The sequence below is a fragment of the Terrapene carolina genome, unplaced genomic scaffold (genome assembly GCF_002925995.2).
Source record: "Terrapene carolina triunguis isolate 2854851 unplaced genomic scaffold, T_m_triunguis-2.0 Scaffold30, whole genome shotgun sequence".
In the NCBI taxonomy this organism is placed as follows: domain Eukaryota; kingdom Metazoa; phylum Chordata; order Testudines; family Emydidae; genus Terrapene; species Terrapene triunguis.
Window position 1 is genome coordinate 9,384,014 of NW_020664381.1, and position 19,566 is coordinate 9,403,579.

General features: G+C 39.4%; 1 protein-coding gene across 1 annotated transcript in view; it reads left to right on the forward strand.

Annotated features, from left to right (window-relative positions):
* The window catches only part of LOC112104509 (T-lymphoma invasion and metastasis-inducing protein 1), a 233,305-nt gene that overhangs the window by 20,785 nt on the left and 192,954 nt on the right, over positions 1 to 19,566 (forward strand). The window contains exon 2 of the mRNA XM_029911499.1: positions 16,364 to 16,560. The gene's annotated coding sequence lies outside the window, so the exon portion shown is untranslated. The remainder of the gene's footprint in view (positions 1 to 16,363; positions 16,561 to 19,566) is intronic.

A 19,566-nucleotide genomic window follows, 5' to 3' on the forward strand; every position in this document is an offset into this window, starting at 1 on the left:
CAAAATAACTAAAACGTACTCCAAATGCTGATTTTAGTGCAGAACCTGTGTATGAAATGTAGTGGTATATATTACTATGCTGGGCGTACACAGCTTTAGGTTTGAGCTTATACTAAGAATGAAAATCCCGGCTCTACTGAAGTCAATGGGAGTTCTGCCGTAGACCTCAGGAGAGCCAAGATTTTCCCTAAATGCAATGGTGAGCGTTTTTTTATTTTTTATTTATTTTTTTTTTTAAGTAACACTTTAGAGCTGGTTGAAAAATGAGGGGGGAAAAGCTTTTTGCTAATTTTTTTTTTTTAAAGTTTTAAATTTTTTGATCAGCTCCAATACTCTGATCTTTAGAGATCATTATTATAATCATGACTGCATTTGATGAAAGAAGATTTGGCTTTAAAGGAAAGAATAATTTTAGCCCAAACTATGTACGTGTGTGTGTGTGTGTGTGTAGGGAGGGGGTTCCTCCTTGCCCCAACTCCTGTCTGGTTTCTTTTTCACAATCCTAAACTAAAGCAAATATATTTGTACAGGTGTGTGGAACTGGTACATTGCCTTATTCTGGAAATTAAACATTTTCAACTACTAGAATAGTCATCCAAGCACGTCGGTATGTTTTCTCCTAAAAGACCAGATTCTTTGAGCCTACCCATTAAGGCCTGATTTCTGTTTTTATGTTCTACTAATAGAACTGTGGAGCTTTGCTGTCTGCATGTTCTTCCCTAGCTTCTTAATTTTATCAGTTTCCCTCTTGATAATTAATTTAGTTGCCCAGTTTTGCTTCCCTTGAAGTCAGTGGTATTTTGTCATTGATTTCAACCGGCGAAAGATCAAGCTTCTAGCAATTAATCTTAATATGTGGTAGTAGCTGTTAGTGATAACTAAACAAAAACACTTGCACATTCCCAGCAACCTGGCATAATATTCAAATTCCACTCTTTTTTTGTTTTTGTTGCTAGCTATCTTTTGAGCAGTATTCTACTACTTTTGGCCCAGAGAGTAAATAGATTACCATTAGCTTTTTAAAAACTGCTGTTTTCCCTATTAAAACTCAGCCTGGGTTTTTGAACATTCCTGTAGTTAAATGGACCCCTGTCATGCACATAGTAATATTGATCTTAAGGATGTAATCTGTAATTCCTAGTCACTATATGAAGGGTTGCTCTTCATATTGGATTGGCAGACAAACAAAATGGTGGTGTTTGGTGTAGGTTCTACTAGTTTAGAATTATTATGCCTTAGAAAAGTGTGTGTGATTTCCTGCTCAGGTAAGTATAAACTATGTATGAAACTTACTATTCATCTTTATTGAATGAGAAATTCAGGGAATGTATCACATAATGCTAGTGGCACTTAATTTGCACTGAAAGTTTTAGAATCAAGAGGCAGTATAATTTTATTGGCCAAAAAGACTGTAAACTGTGTTGTAGTCTACAATGTTGTAAAGGCGTCTCTAAGAATTTTTGATGTATGGTAGAATAACGCTTAAGATTACATTTTAAAACAGACCAATATGTAACTACTATCTAGCTACCCCCCTCCCCAACCTCAAAACCAGTCCGTATAATGGTCAATACTCACTTTGTTGACTCCTGGCCATTGCTACACTAGTTTTAAAAAGTATCTGGAGCAAACATTGGTTGCTTAGCAACATACTCCAGTCTAAGAGTGTTGGAGACTGGGTCAGTGATTAACAATTATGTACAATCAAGGTTAAACATGCAGGGCAATCTGCAACATTACCACTCTGACAACTGGAATATTTCAGCAGTATGGTATCTGAATTTATGGCAGTTGTAAGTAAATTTATAATAGTTGTAGTTTTGACCTCATGGACATGAATATTTAAGAGTCTAGTTTCATGAGACTGGGGGGGATGTCCTTTTCTATATCAATATATTGTGGAAGGACATCAAATAATCATTTGCTGAGTAATGTAAGAATGATCTGTATTTTAAGTACACTTCTTTCCAAGGGCCTGATCCTTCAAATGCTTATGCAAGTCACTGGGTGATGTAACTGGGTCTACATGAGAGAGTACCCCATTCTGCAAATCTTTACTGAAGAAAATCGCTTTTACTATCTGAATAATGAAAGGAATATGGATATTTTACTCAGTCACCTAGTTGAATGGAAACCTATTATTCACCCAAACAAGAAAACGAACAAAATGCAGCATGAACTTGATGGCTCTGTTGTCTGAGCCTTACTTTTGCAGCACACACACTTTCATTATCCCTTTGTAGTTCTCCTAATGTGGGTGAAGGAGACCTTAGTAGTTGTCCTTCCTTTATAGAGTAGGAAAGGGGGAGGCTAGTTTATGATTGTTGTTCTTTTTACTGGAATATGCATTAGGAGTATAAATCCTTAACATGGTAGTAAATCTTTTAGACTTTTTTTATAACTCTTGCAAAACTAATAATGTTTTTCATTTCCGAGAATAATTGACTTTAATTGTCTAATCAGTTTGTTAAGGTCTTTACCTATTTCGCATTTGTGTTTAATTAGTGCTCCCCTGTCCCCAGACTGTCATGACAGACTTGTGAAGTAAGAATCAATTGATAACACTTTTTTTACAGATCAAATGAAATAGTTATGAGACTCTTAACTGAAGGTAATTTATATTCCTAAGCACTAATGCTGTATCATTGTCTGAAATAAAAAAAGTCAAAGGCAAGTGGGCAGCTTTTTCTTCAGTCTACTTGACATTTCTCTCTATACCCATCTAGTAGACTTCTTTAAAAACAAACAAAAAAACGCTACTAGTGATTAAGACGTCTTACTGGCAACTGTGATGAGCCTGTCACTCACCAGCCATCATCAGTCAATCAGGAAATCAGCTAAAATTTTTATTTTTAACAAAAATAAAAGTTCTTACAAATATTTTCCTTGTAATATTTCATGCTTTAAACACATTTTAAAACCCTGGGTTGTTTTGGGGTTTGTTCCTATTAAACACTGGCGAAAACAGTGATTTTATATCTTTAATCCAGAGGGATCCCAAAGATCTCTACTAATTGTAGCAGCATATATACAGACCACTTTGTGCATCACTGAATTCCAGCTACCTCTAGTTGCATGTAAACATTCTTTAGCCGCACGTCGCCCTATGGAGCTATCCAAATAAGTAAAGTTACAAGCATAAATAGCTGCAGGATTGGGCCCAAAGCACTGGCCTTCACTCAGAATCCTTGGATGAGTGTACTCTTTCTCCACATTCAATGGAAATGCATGGATAAAAGTGAAGGAAGAATTTGATTTTGTGTTAAATTCTCTGATTTGTCTATAAATACAATTTGACAGTTTATACAAAATTAATAACCCAATCAATCCTTCACTTGGACAGCAGAGAATAATGTAGCATGTTGTTATTTATATAGGAACATAAAGCAATAGCCTCTTTAAACCTCATATGTGAACATAAAACCTATCAACCAGTACTGAGTAATGGATACTCAAGAAAGACTAGGGGAAAAATATAACTGAAATAAACATAACACAAACATGGTATTGCCAGAGCTAGTCGTCACACTGAGCACTTTATTGCCTTACACTGCGGTACCAATTCAGCCCCATTAGTTTGTATCTGTGATTCTTAATTAACGCTAAATATATCCCAACACAAATAGTATTTAATTGTATAAAAATTATACACTACATCTCTAATAATGAATATCCAATTCTGTTACTCTAGCCTTTATGATTAAAAACTAATAATAATGCCTATCTCTTTTTATCAGTGGATCTCAAAGTGCTTGACAGAGTATCCTTATCCTTATTTTACAGCTGGGAAAACTGAGGAACAGAGGTGATGCTCACCCTGCAGGCCAGTGGCAGAACCAGGAATAGCATCTAGGTCTCCTGAGTCACAGTCCAGTGTACCCACTAGGCCATACTGCAGTGATGCTCTCTGCTGTTGATTTTGCACCATATTATAACTTCACCTGTTCTTTTGCAAGCAGCTGGTGAATTATTTTCAAGATTTGTTAACATAGCTTTATTACAACTATCCCTTCTTCAGCAACCAAGGAGTGTTGAGTCTTCAAAGTTTTTAAGTTTTGTTTTTTTTAAATTTTGTCAGAGTTGCCTCCTGCTACTGCTAACGTGGGGGAATCTGGATTAGCTGCCTTCTGAAGATGCCGGTCTTCCTACTGGTAGAATATATTGTGGCTACCTGACAACTTCTTGGTTATCAATATGCCCCTGCATGGTGACAATTTATGATTCAGGCTTTTTAATTTTAGAGATAGGGCGGAGAGATTAGGATCCACTAGTTTTCTTTCTTTTTTTTTCTTCTGATTAGTATATTGTATAATGTGCCATAGTATCCATTCTGCAGAAATCACAGGTCAAATAATGCCCCACTGACTCATATAACATGAAATAAGCACATGTAAAGGATTTTCCTGAATATTCTGTATGAATTGGTTAATTCTTGTTTAGCCTTTTGCAGATATGCTGCTGTTTTTGTCTCCCCTGTCATATTCAAGTAATAATCATGATCCAGAACTTTAAGAGCCAAATTCTACCTTCTGATGGAAGTGCCTTCAAATTGGAACGCATGTATGCTGCAAAAGCAGTATTATCATAAAACTGTATTCTGAGAGGCAGTGGCCATACATATAGGCCTACCATTCAGATTATCTTGGTGTCAGTGTTTGCATAGCTTCTGTTGGTGGGTTGGTCAGGAGGTGTATGTGTGACAAACATGCAGCCCATGGCCCTTGACTTCTAAGTTCCTTTGTGGCACTTGTTATTGAGGGGTTGAAAAATAATTTGTAGGTTTGGGAGGGGGCCAGGGATGGGACAGGAAGCTTATTTCTGTGCTTCCCTTCTGCTGACAGTCTTTCTGGCATTATACCTATGTATGTAGTATTAAACCGTCACAACTTGGTTCTGGTCTGGATTGGTGAGAAACTGACACCTTGTAGTATAAAAATAAAATGCCATTTGTTGCCTTTCTGTATTATATTTCAATAAATAAAATATTTCCCCTTGTGCATCTTTATTCTTTTAAAGAAATTCCTGTCTTAAGATGTAAAGGGGAATTAAATTCAAATTTAGAAGATAGTTTCAAATTGTTTTGTTCTTAAAGCTCCATTTCTGTTTTAAGTAGGTTTAAAAAGAAATATTAATTGTATTTTAATTTGGTTTGTCAAAGTATAATTGCTAGGAATGAGGTAGGAAACTAATTTAAATACAGCATGTGTAATAGAGAATCCAATTTTCAGAAATCTGTAGAAATATAACTGGAGTCATTAGTGCTGGCTTCAGTAATTAAGAGTCAGTTTTTGATGTTTTAGGTTTGAATGCTAATTGGTGATGAAGTAAATAGGAAGGTGATATTTCGTTTGCTATGAAATTGGTGATTCTCTAGACCTATAGCCTTTGGCATGTATATTGGGCCAAATTCTTTTCATGAACCTATAGGATTCTAGTTCTCTTATTTGGATCCAAAATTTTCATTTGCTTTTGGTAATCACAAAGAGATTATGAAGAAAGAGGTTCTCAGTTACCGTAGGAACTCTGGATCAGTCTTTGTGTTGCATAGAACAGGCATAACACTCTCCACCCTCGTGAATAGCAGTGATGTGGGAGGCTATACGCTAGGTACAGAGCAGGTTCTGCTGCCTTTGTCCTGCCTATGCAGCTATTCCCTGCCCTGGTACCAGGGGCATGTTTGTGAGGGCTGCAGGCAGAATGGGAAGTATGCCAGAGGAGGAAGGTGTGGCATGGGGCATGGCTAGGAGAGACCTGTGCCTCAGTGCTAATGTCGGTACAAGCTAGTGCAATGGTGCACAGGGTAGAGCTTTTCTTAGGTCTTCCCTAGCTTGTTTCAGGGGTGGACGTGGCCCTCAACAGCCGAAGAATAGCTCTCCACCAGCACAGAGATGAATCTCTCCTGAAATTTGGTTAAGATGAGAGACCTTAACCCCAGTTAAAGTTCTGGCACAATTGCAAGCAACTGCCAGTAGATGTCAAGCAGAATCCCCTGTCCCAAAGCATGTTGCAAACCATTATCATTTGTGCTGTACTACACTTAACATTGAGGAAGGACGTTTTATCACACCAAAAATGAATTCTGCTTACGTATTGAGTCCACAAAGCTTGTTGGTGATCTAGTGCTGCAGATCCAATAAATTTGAGACCATCTACAGATTTAAAATTGCCTTTGAATTTATCCACTAAAGCAATCAATGGGAGGGAAATGATCTACAGAGACAATATGGCTAGGATGCCATTATCTTTAAAAAGCCAGGATGTTATTTCCTGTTTATTGCTTCAGTTTCTACAAAGATACTAATTTTTTTGCTATGATAATAAAGACCCCATAAAAAGGCAAACATGCTGATAGTTATTATCAAGTATAACAGGCCAAAATTTTTACCTATTTTTCAGGGGTATGGAAGGTATTGTTTTGTTTCATTTTAAATGAAACCCCAGCAATCCCCACCCTCTGGCCTCCCAATGTCAAAACTGACTTGATATTTATTCTTGCACCCTGGAGTGCCCTCCTAAAAAACACCTAGTGGAGCTGTTTGTTTTGGCTGTGTTTTTTGTTTTGTTTTTATCTGGAATCACCCCTAAGCTTGGCCGTGCCCTTTTTTTGATGTAAATAAAAACGATTGGAGTGTAAATATTAATGGTCTATTATTTTAACTGAGGGCTTGTTAAAGGGGACTGTGCTGTGTGGCAAGCTATTTGGCCTTAGATTCACACCCTAGCTTGCTGTGCACTAATATCCCATGTAGACAAGCAGTAAGAGAGCTTCCCTTTGCAGTTGCAATATTTCCCACACTAGCTTGCAGCTATGGCTTCAGCTTTGACCTATGGAACCCATCTCTAGGGTGAGAGGATAGAGTAGCGTTCATGGGGCTGATCTTGCAAGGTGCTGAGCATCTCTGGAGAGGTGCTGAGCACTCTCTATTCCCGTTGCAGTTGAGGATGTTTGGTGCCTTGCAAGATCAGACCCCAATGCCTCTTCAATCTGGACTTCTCTAGGGCAGCTGCCAGCAAGGTTACAGATGTGGTGATTCTTGTTGATCACCAGTTGGGGCCGGATTTAAATCCGTGACGTATGGGCAAAAAGTCCATGTTCTGTTGCCAATCCCCTGAGAACTATCTAGTTCCCCAGGTGATGCATCTAGAATGGTTTGTTGTACTCGCAAAGGCAGAAAATCTTTGGAATGGTGAGAACAAATGTGAGGATTAATTGTTTACAATGATTTTTTTCATGGCCTAGATTTGCAAGGGAGGGATGTTTTTAGGGTTTTTCTTTTTGTTTTCTTTTGTTTTAGAGGATATTTTGAAAAAAGAAATGAATGAAAATCAGTGGTGAAACATCTTCAGTCATATTTTTCTGACCCTTGAGAAGAGGGTGAATCAGTGGGCCCCTTGCTTCTCCCTCGTTGACAGAAGAAAAGTGTTCATCCAGGGTGATGTGTTTGGACCACTGCAGCCTCTGCAGAAATCTTCCCTAACTGGTGGGCATTCAGTTAGGCTGGGTAAGCTCCTGCTCTAGGATGCTACGTCAGGATGGTAATGAGGGATGCGATGAGATAGCTTTTGATGTGAGATTTCCCTTTGGTTTTAGTTCTTTGGTAGGGAAGGCAATTGTAGGTGGCTGCCTAACCAGACTACTTGTTCACTTAGTAGCCCTTCAGAATTGAGACCAGCCTCCAAGCCTTAATAGCCTGGGGAGTTTACATGGATTGACAGCCTGAGAGGCTGCTTTCTCCTGGAGAGGCTCCCATGGAATCATACGAGACAGTGGCATTTCTCAGAGAATTGTACAGTAGTGGCACAAAAGAATCAATTTGACCCTTCTTTTCCCTTTGCTTTTTGTTTTTAAAACGAAGGGAGAATTTTCAAAGCAGGTAGTATGGTGAACGGTATCAAACAAGATATGTCTGGCTTTTGGAAAATGTATCTGCATTTAATAACCTTGCAAGAAATACAGATGTTTGCATTTTATAGTGAAGAAGTTAGTCATAGTCATAGAATCATAGGGTTGGAAGGGACCTCAGGAGGTCATCTAAAGTCATCTAAAGTTCTTCCTTTAAAAGTGTGCTCTGTATCTTAGTAAAAGCATCTTCTTGCAGTGTCCATGGTAAGTGCTCCTTCATAGTAGAGTAACAAACATAACTGACAATAACATGGTTACATAAAACAAGCAAAATGCCAGACCTAAACTGAAGGTTGCCCCTGTCAGCACTATATTTGTGTGCTTCGCTCTTTTCCCAGAGCAAAATCTACCAGAAGCACCAACAGACTCAGTGGCACATTTAATTTAACACATTAGCTGTGTACCTCTCGTTATCTGAGTAAAACTGGACTTGGTTTCCTCCTAGTCTCTTGTGCTCATCACAGAATAATTGCATGATTCATCACAACAGACCCTCTCTGCTCATGAGAGGCTAATCACAGGAATATCGCTGGTCAGGGTTGAGGTGCACTAGCAGCGCTACATGAAGAAGAATTCAGAGTATGTGTTTGCACTGTATCTTGATTATAATCAGTTCTATCAAACCCTTACTCTCACAAGCCACCATACTCTCCCAGAAAACCAGCATCGAGAGAAGAGAGGACTTGCTGCTGAGTGCACAAAATACATGTTTACTTTCTGAGTTTTCTGAAAAAATCTAGGTGGTTCTTTGCAACTTGGTGGGAGCCTGTCCCCATGTGGTTATGTAGGTTTCCACTTTGATTGGAAATACATTCAATAGGGTTTATGGCATGTTAGAAGATGTAATATGTAAAATCCATTGAGTACGTAACATCATGCAAAGAGTTAGATTTAAAATAAACAATGCTGAGGAAATTCATTGTGTGCTACTTCATCCGCAACTTGCCTAGAGCATTTAGCTTTTGCAGCACATATGGCATGTAAGATTAGCCACTGTTCTGAGACCCATGCAGTGCTGACCATAATAGAGTGACTGAATGACAGAGTAGGAGACTGAATTTTCTCATTTTTTGTGGTACAGCATTACTAAAGTGTGTAGGAAATAAACCCACTGTGTGTGGGTCTGCAAAACTGGGACATGGCACTTTATTTTGATAGCAAACTGCTGCTGCTTCCCTTTTTACCTTATGAAGCAGATGTACCTTCATCTAAAGAATTTTTGGGGCATTTACAAATACCTTCACCAGCCAGTCTTGAAAAATCTGCCAGATCTCGCTAATAGATGGAGATCTAAAGCTACAAAAGATGAGGATGAGGATGGACCCACCACCAAGGTTCAGGGGCAACTCCTTGGTGAGAAGTATAGGTCTCCTGCCCCTCCCACGCCAATGCCAGAAGGGGAATGATGCTGGGATTCCTTTTGGTTGCTGTCCCTGGACCCTGTATCTTTCATATTAGTAATTGATTAGCAAGTGTCTAATAAATATAACCCTCCCACTTTAACTGCAGGAAGGGTAAAGGTGCTTGTTATATTTTCCTACCCACCCCCTATAAAGTCTCTTGCCTTCACTCAAGGTTTTGGCATTTGGGTATGGGGAGAGGAGAGGAAACAGGTCTTCAGTACATTAACCCTCTCCATATTCACAGTCTCCATATTTTGGGAGTCAGAGGGAAGAGTGGGTGTTGGAAGCATCCTCCCAATGAATAACTCTAGGCTTGCAGCTTTCTCAGGCCTACATAAAGATGACATTTTTGATAATTTCTCTGGTGTCCACAGGGTTCTGAATAGTAGCTGTATGCTTCCCACAACATTGTTAACTCATCCTTATTGCTGCTTGGTAGCAGATGCAGCTGTGAGCAGCAGCAGAGGCACTGGAGCTGTCTGTCTGCAGACTCTGGAAAGACATCACTGCATCGCTTGGCATTTGGAATGTTTCCAAGGTAGAAGCTTCATTATTTTAAATGAAAGCTGAAGTTCTGCAGAAACGGATGGCATGTTCCCTCCTCTCTCCAGGGAAAGCTTCCCCTTTGCCATGAGTGAGTGGTTTTTCAGGCCTTACTGACCAAGAAGCAGCTAATACAAAATAAAGCTATGAAATTTATATTGTAGCAATTAATCCGTCAGCCCTAATATTTTCCACTTGTAAACTGCCTGTGCTAACAGAGACATACTGTTGCAACTGAATATATATCCTTGTCAGAAATCAATGATTTGTTACATTTGACTGACTGCAATATTGTGGAAACTCCACACCCAGCATTTAAATTTAGTGCAATGATTAGTGGAACAGAAAGTTTCCAATTATTAGCTAAAATGAATAGTTTTACTATTGTTGTTTGTGCTTGAGCAAAGCTGTAGTAGGAACAGTGTTATGTAGTCAGGGAACAGTCAATGCAAGTTTCAGGTTTCAGTTCAGTCTCATAGAATACATTGAAATTGGTCAATAAATTCTTGTTTCATTTTAGTAGAGTAGCTAATCTTCAGCATGGGTCATACAAACTCTTAGCCTGAGATTTGGGTTGATTTTTATGAAATTTCACAGTTAATGACATTTCATTTGAGGTAACACAAAACAGGGATTTCTGGCCCTCTGAGTCAGGGAGCCCTGGGTACCCGGAGATCAGGATTTAACAGAGCCTGTTGTTTCCCTTTGTAATGTTTGCACGCCACTGGTGTAGCTTGTCACCTGCAATCTGTACAAACTTGTGTAATTCTGATCAGTTTGACATATGAATTATATAACTAGCTGGATTTTTATTATAAAATGTGTATTTTTTGATGTATGGTAAATTTCATATGGTGGTTTTTAGGGGTAATTTAGAAGAATATATTTTGTTAAGTAAAACCAAAAATTACAAAAGGAGCTTACTAAGCTCCTCTGAGGATTTCAGTGTTGGATTTGCAATATGAAATCTGAGCTTCCTTGGAAAACTGCAGTAAAGTTGACAAACTTAAAGATGCAGGTTAATTTAATGGCTGTTGATGAAACAGTGACAGAGGTTATTGCAGGGTCAGCATCTAGGCAGGCAGATTGAAGTTAATGGGGGTCTGTTCTAGTGCTGGGGTCAACCCACAGAGCTCATTGTAGGATTCAGGCCGTTGTTTGCAAACTGCCAGATTCTGCTGTTTTTTACTTACTCTGTGAGTAGCTCCGTTATCCTACCACTCTTACTCACATGGTACCTTATACTACAAGCAGCTCTGTTATCTAAGTCATAAGTAGCACTATTGTCAATAGAGCTGATTGTGGAGTAAAGCACTACCTGAGTGGCAGAGTCTGGCCCAAAGCATTGAGTAATGCTAGAGTAGTTCTACAGCTGTTTTTTTTTGTTTTTCGTGCAACTGAACACGGTTGGCTTGTTTGTTATCCTTTCTCTGTGTTGCTGGATTAAGTTGCTGATTTGATGCGTGTAATTACTCTGATGACCAATAGTAACAAAATGAACAGGTCTGTTCATGCTGAGCATTGATAGCTTCTGTGGTTATTTCTTTCCCCCCAGAGTTAAAGCTGTGAAGTTAGAGATGAAACCTGTATTTCCTATTTCCCAGGCTGGTATTGTAATTGTTATTAGGATCTTTGTTTACCTAGATCCAAGATAGATTAATGCTGCTTTTAAATTAGAGTAATTGTCAAAAGTCTGGAGAACTGTGGGTGATCAAAAATATTTCACATGGGGGCGGGGGCCATGCAAAGCCAAATTCCATAAAATAGACAAATATATCTATACAAACCTGTGTGTTAGAAAAGAACATAATGTCTATACTGGGTCAGAACAAAGGTCCTTCTAGCCCAATATCCTGTCCTCCACCAGTGGCCAATGCCAGGTACCCCAGAGGGAATGAACAGAACAGGTGATCATCAAGTGATCCATCCCCTGTCGCCCATTCCCAACTTCTGGCAAACAGGGGCTAGGGACACCATCTCTGCCCGTCCTGGCTAATAGCCATTGATGGACCTATCCTCCTTGAACTTACCTAGTTCTTTTTTGAACCCTGTTATAGTCTTGGTCTTCACAACATCCTCTGGCAAAGAATTCCACAGGTTGACTGTGGATTGTATGAAGAAATACTTTCTTTTGTTTTAAATCTGCTGCCTATTAATTTCATTTGGTGACCCCTAGTTCTTGTGTTATGAGAAGGAGTAAATAACACTTCCTTATTTACTTTCTCCACACCAGTCATGATTTTGTAGACCTCTATCATATCTCCTCCCCCGCCCCCAGTCGTCTCTTTTCCAAGCTGAAAAGTCCCTGTCTTATTAATCTCTCCTCATATGGCAGCCATTCCATACCCCTAATCATTTTTGTTGCCTTTTTCTGAACCTTTTCCAATTCCAATATATCTTTTTTTGAGATGGGGCAACCACATCTGCACGCAGTATTCAAGATAAAATCCCGAGTGATGTGGAGGAAGTGAATAAGGAAAAGTTAATTATTTGTTCCCATAGTATGAGAAGTAGGGGCCACCAAATGAAATTAATGGGCAGCAGGTTTAAAACAAATAAAAGGAAGTTCTTCTTCATACAGCACACAATCAACTTGTGGAACTCATTGCCTGAGGAGGTTGTGAAGGCTAGGACTATAACAGGGTTTAAAAAAGAACTGGATAAATTCATGGAGGTTAAGTTCGTTAATGGCCATTAGCCAGGATGGGTAAGGAATGGTGTCCCTAGCCTCTGTTTGTCAGAGGGTGGTGATGGATGGCAGGAGAGAGATCACTTGATCATTACCTGTTAAGTTCACTCCCTCTGGGGCACGTGGCATTGGCCACTGTCGGCAGACAGGATACTGGGCTGAATGGACCTTTGTTCTGACCCAGTATGGCCATTCTTATGTTCTTATGTGTTCTTATGATGTGGTCATACCATGGATTTACATAGCGGCAATATGATGTTTCTGTCTTATTATCTATTAGGGTAACCAGATAGAAAGTGTGAAAAATCGGGACAGAAGCTGGGGGGTAATAGGCACCTATATAAGAAAAAGTCCTGAATATCGGGACTATCCCTATAAAATCGGGACATCTGGTTACCCTATTATCTATCCCTTTCTTAATGATTCCCAACATTCTGTTTGCTTTTTTGACTGTTGTTGCACATTGAGTGGATGTTTTCAGAGAACTATCCACAATGACTCCAAGATCTCTTTCTCGAGTAGTAACAGCTAATTTAGACCCCATCATTTTATATGTATAGTTGTGATTGTTTGCCAATGTGCATTACTTTGCATTTATCAACATTGATAAAGGTTTAACTTTTCACATAGTCAAATATTAAAATAACAAAAAGAAGTAACTTCGCCCTCCTTTAACATTCATCAACCCATAGTCTGTGCATCAAGGAATACTGGAGAAAAGGGAGCAAGCTATTGATTATTTATATTACAGTAACACTTAGAGGACCCAATTGAAATTGAGATACCATTGTAATAGGTGCTGTACAAACACATAATGACAGACTGTCCCTTCCCAGACAGCTTACAATCTATGTAGACAAGACAGACAAAGGGTGGGAAGGGAGACAGAGACTCAGTGAGGTGACTTGTCCAACATCACACAGCAGGTCAGTGATATGTGGGTTCCATTCCCAGCTGTCTCTTGACTCCCAGTCCAGTACCTTTATCCGCTAGACCAGTGGTTTCCAAACTTTTTTCTGGGGACCCAGTTGAAGAAAATTGTTACCTGTGACCCAGCGGAGCTGGGGATAAGGGGTTTGGAGTGTGGGAGGGGCTCAGGGCTGCGACAGAGGGTTGGGGTGCGAGGGTGAGGGCTGTGGGGTTCAGGATGTGGGAGGGGGCTCAGGGCTGGGGCAGGGAGTTAGGGTACGGAAGGGTGTCAGGGCTCTGAACTGGGGTACAGGCTCTGAGGGGGCAGGGATGAGGGGTTTGGGGTGCAGGTTCCCAGCCAATGGGCGTGCGGAGCCAGTGCTCGGGGTGGGGGAAGCACATGGAGCCCCATGGCCCCCCTGCCTAGAAGCTGTACTCGCTGCTGGCCGCTTCCAGGGCGCAGTGTGTTGTCGAAACAGGTAGGCACTAGCCTGCTTTAGCTGGGCAGCACCGCTGACGGGACTTCTAATGTCCTGGTCGGTGGTGCTGACTGGAGTCACCCAGTGCCTTAAATGCCGCGACCCAAACTTTGAAAAACGCTGCGTTAGACTGGACTGCAGCCTAAAATGAGTCAATGGCTTGTTCTGTTGTCATAAGACCAAACTGGTCTCTTTTCTCTTAATTTTGATATATCACTTCAAATTTTAATAGAACAAATTGATTTAAAAGAACAAGTTAGAACTGCCATCCTGGAAATAATGTGTGCGCTCTTAAGTGCTTAAGTCTCACTGAAAGCAGTTCCTAAGTAGAGTTAGGTGAACGATGGATTTTTTTGGTTTGGTGATACTTTTTTTGGAATTTTTCAGTGAATTGAAAAGCTGAGGAAAATTTTTAGTTGAAACTAATCAAAATGTTTTGGTAATGTCAAAATAAATGCTATAAATGACAACGGGTAGTCATTGGGCCGGGGAAAGAGACTGAAGCAGTTGGGAGCCCTCTCGCAAAGTAATCTCTCAACTGTTTCATGTAAGCAATGTGGGCTTCTAGTCTGACTAGTGTTAATCATCCTCATCTGTGAAAACAGTAGTTCAGTCTCCATACCCCTCTGCTGGTATTGCCAGGAATGGAGCCAGTTGATGCCAGTAAATTTGTTTGTTGAATGCATTTCACCCTGTTTGTGATCTCTGCAACATTAGATTCTCTCATGGATTGAAAATTTTTATTTCTAAGTAAAATAATAAGAAAAGAATATATTAAGTTTAAGTTTTTATGAATACTTACTTTAGTGACGTTATTTATTACCGAGGAATCTACTTACGTTTCATTAAATCTTACTAGGCTTAATTCATGTGACTATGGAGAAGTATCTCTGTCATCCGAGTCTCTCATTCCCAACAGTTGAAAGCATAATTAAACTTTCTCAGTCATAAGGGAGCTATTCTTTTAATTACAGCATCTTCTTTATGCCATGCAAAGCATTCAGCCTTCAAAGAATAGCTTGACAGTTTACTAAATTTGATATGCATGCTTTCTTACTATCCCTTTTTTTCTTAGATACAATGCTGACCAGAAGAAATGACACTGAAACACCCATAGTACTACTGTACCTTTTGCGTTGGCTGAAGCTGGTGAATTTTTTTTGAAGTGTTAATAGCATCAGTAGACTTTTTTAGTGAAGTAGGACAAATAGGACAAAACCACATCAGAAGTTACTTTTCTAGGCTTTCTTCACCGTCTTTGTTCTATTAACTCTCTCAAAAAACAAATTTTTAGATGAAAGTTCAGTATTTGGGGAAAAAATGTAAAGAAAATTGTGATTTCTCTATGAAATACACACAACTTCCAGATGTGTAAATGGGTGTGTGTAAATTGATACTTTAAAATGTTAATTATAGAATGGTAATTCCCAGAATGCCAAAAGGGTGCCTTATATGGACTACAAGCGGGGGACATGCTCTTGTGGTTAGGGGATTGGACTGAGATTTCGGACATCTGGTATCACTTCCTAGCTCTGCAACAAACTTCCTGTGTGATTTTGGGCAAGTCACTTAATGTCTCTGTGTCTGTTACTCTCTTCTGTAAGATAGGTTTACTAGCATGGGGGATTGGTGTATGGATACATGCATTAATATTTGTGAGGCATTCTAATTCCATGGGGATTAGGCCTGGATAGGTACTTCGATGTAGGCACACTGAGTTAAAACACACCTACATACTTCGCATAAAGGCTCATCTGGTTGTTGAGTCAAGTCCTAAGTAATTTTCTGTATTATGTAATATTTCTCGTGTTTTTTTTTCTTTTCTTTTAGTGAAACTAGCAATTTTCTTTATATATTAAAAATGCACTTTTCCTGCCTTTTAATTTAGATCCCTGATCTATTTATTTCATAGCTCCTGATTTAGATATTAATTTTGCATATGTTGAAGTGCGCATGCTTCGGTATCATACACCATACCTACAGTTGCAACAACCGAAATGTGTCTGTATTTATCTTATGTAATTATCCTTATGATGGATACCTTTATGATCCTTCCCCATCTTGATTTTTTCCCTTCTAATTTGCAAAGCAAATTCTGCTTCGTGGGTAGTGTGTGTCATTACAAGAGTTTTCCCTAGCAACCAGATATTTCTAATAATAGCCCAAATTCATTGCCAAAAATCTTGAAATGTGGCAGAGCATCTTTGAACCCCAGGATGTTACACTGCAGCCTCTCTGATAAGTTAAAGCCTACAGTTTCTTTCAAATAATTGAATAAAATAAGGTTTACTGAACTGTAAGTAAAATTGATTCTGTGAATAGTGTATGGTTGTTTGAGGCATAAGAGAAATTCCTCCGATGCTTACATATTAAAAAAAATGCTTGTGAAGTCCAAAATGTTTTTGCTGTGTATCCATGTGTATGATTTCATTTACAGCTTCCTGTCTGAACAGTCATCTGCTTGATGAGCACCTGATCTTGAGAGACATGTATTGCCTTGATAAGCCATGCTGTATTTGATGTTATCTACATAATTGTTGCTGTTGGACCTTCTGCATCTGTTACCTGGAGCAGCACACTATATGATTGCAAGACAGGATGAGCAATTAAGGTCTTTCCTTTCGTGCAGTTTAGGTATGTATGGTCTTCATTATGTTCATTTTGTGCCTATTAACAGACTTCGATTTATAGAGAATATTTAAGGTATCTTTCGTGTGTGGCCATTCTCTCTTCTGCATCTCTCCATTTAAAGAAACCCCCAGTCCTTCCTTTTCATAGAGCTCCAGAAATAAAAGATGCAAAAGACTTATTAGGTCACTAATTCATCCTTTGGCATTGCAGCATTTCCCTTTACAGTTGATTTTAATTGCTTCTCTTTGGAAGCTATTTCATAGTGTAATAAATTTCACTGTTATTTTTTTCTCCTAATATTCAGCCTAAATTTTCCTCTGATTTCATCTCAGTTATGTCCTTTTGTTCCACTTTAACAATTCCTTTCCCTCCTTGGAGTTTAGATTCTTTTACAGTACTTTTCCTTGGATTGTTTTTCCTTGTAATATAACTAATGAATTTAAGCAAACGTCTTTTAAATTAGCTGGCATCACATCATAAGTTGGTTTGTTTATAACTTCCTACCACAGGAGTAGTTTTCAGCCCTATAGTGAAAAGGTGACCAATTTAATTAAAATAGAATATGCCATAATTTTCAATTTAAAAAAAAGTTGTTATAAAAGATGTGACAGTGAAAGCACTACAAATGAAGTTCTTTCTTTATCTCCAGAATGTGTTCAGGATGCGCAATGCAAGCTTCCCCACACTATCTTGCCTATATGCCATAACTCCTGTTTTTGGTAGGACACTTTATCCTGCAGCAAGGGCTTGTTTGCACTGAGAAAATGCATCAACTAGCATTATGTTTAAACATGATTTTATCCTTAGCATGGACAAGAATAGTCCTGTTTAAAAAAAATCTTACTGAGATGTGGTAGGTACCAAGTTTTATTTAACATCATGTTAAAGCATGTGGCTAACACATTTTGTAACATGATGTGTTTCCGATGGTAGACCTAGCCTAAGAGGACAGTTCAATCTCTGTATACTTTACTGAGATGGCTGATAATGGCATCAGCTGGTGCCAATTGTGAGGGTGGATTTCCTGATTTAGAGAGCTGCCTAGCAGGAACTGCATTAAGAACCTAATCCAAAGCCATCTGAAATCAATGTGTCTCTTCATTGACTTCAGTGGGCTTTGTATCAAGCCCTGAGACCACTAACTCATTTCACACTGACCACTGAGTAGTCTTCAGGTGATACAAGGGAACAATAAATATGCGCCTTCCTTGGTGTATCTAAAACATAGAAATATACAGTTTTCCATTATGGATCATATCATTGCTCCTTTGAGGTTGAAATCCTACACTCAGCAATGACCACTACTTGTTATGTGTAGAGGAAGGGGAAAAAATGTGCAATACTCTACATGGTTTAAGGTTTCCTTCCTGACTTGTGATCAGATTGCACCTTGAAGCATGAGATTTGTTTACTCCTGGCTTTGCCCACATGACTAAAAATGTTCTTATGTAACATACAATTCTCTATCTGTCCCTCCCTCGTAAATAGAGGTGTGACCTCCAAATAAGTACAGTAACTCCTCACTTAACGTTGTAGTTATGTTCCTGAAAAATGTGACTTTAAGCGAAACGATGTTAAGCCAATCCAATTTCCTCATAAGAATTAATGTAAATGAGGGGGTTAGGTTCCAGGGAATTTTTTTTCACCAGACAAAAGACCCCCCCCCCCCCACCACCACCACCACCACACACACAATTTAATACTGGTACACAGTGATGATGATTGTGAAGCTTGGTTGAGGTGGTGGAGTCAGAGGGTGGGATATTTCCCAGGGAATGTCTTACTGCTAAATGAACTAGCAATTGACTGAGCCCTCAAGGGTTAACTCTCACACTCTACAAGGCTGCAGGAAAGGAGGGAGGGCAGACAGAGACTTTCACCGTGTGTGTGTGAGAGAGATGTGCATTTCCCCTTTAAGTACAAAGAGTGGGGTCAGAAGTATACTGCCTTGTTAATTAGATCAGCAAGCTGAGATGGACCGCAGCTGCTGCTGCCTGGAAGCTCCCTCTGTCGTGTGTCGTCCCCCCGCTCTATGGAAGATGGGGTAAGTGGGGTGCAGGAGCAGGGGGGAGGGGGACACCCTGACAGCCCCCCTATCTCCCCCCACAGCAAGCAGGAGTCTCAGGGAGCAGCTCCAAGGCAGAGGGCAGGAGCAGTACATGGCAGTGGGGGGAGGGACAGCTGCAATTGATAGCCTGCTGGGCAGCTGCTGCACAGGGATCTTAGGGGAGCCGGGAGCTGATAGTGGGGCTGCTGGTCCACCCTGGTTCCAAGCCCCCACCAGCTAGCTCCCCCGGGCTGCTCTTTCTGCAAGCAGTGGACAAAGCAGGCGTCTGCCAAACAACGTTAGAAGGGAGCATTGCACAACTTTTAAACGAGCATGTTCCCTAATTGATCAGCAACATAACAACGTTAACCGGGACGACTTTAAGTGAGGAGTTACTATAAACACAATTTTGTATGTTGATTAAAAATGATATCACAGAGGTATGTATTTCTGGATCAGAAGTTATAGATTGTTGGTTAAGGTAGAAAACAAGAGAAGCCACCAATAACATAATAAAATGTCATACTTTGATTCACTTTTATACATGTGGTAGTAAATGATAATCCGATGTAAAATTTGCATTAAGTCAAATAGTTAAAAAAATTCTAATAGTTCATTCTCCAGGGCAATTCTGCCATATGTGTTCAGTTTTCGGAAGTTTGACTGTATACATCATCTGCTTTTAGTTCCAAACAATATAACATTTATTACTGAATTCAGAACAAGTTGTTTTGGAAAAAATTCTGTAAGGAGTCAAAAGCTGTCTGTAATTTTGATTTCTGCTATGGCATCATTACTATATACAGTATATACCATCTGCGTAAATGAGGATGGTAATGAATATGTATAACACTTAAGTGACTGTTAATTGTCCTAATGATATTCATTGTGATTACAGTCTCTTCAAGGAATATTACAAATACTTCTCTACTTGGGAATACAACTAGATTCTTTCAAGTATC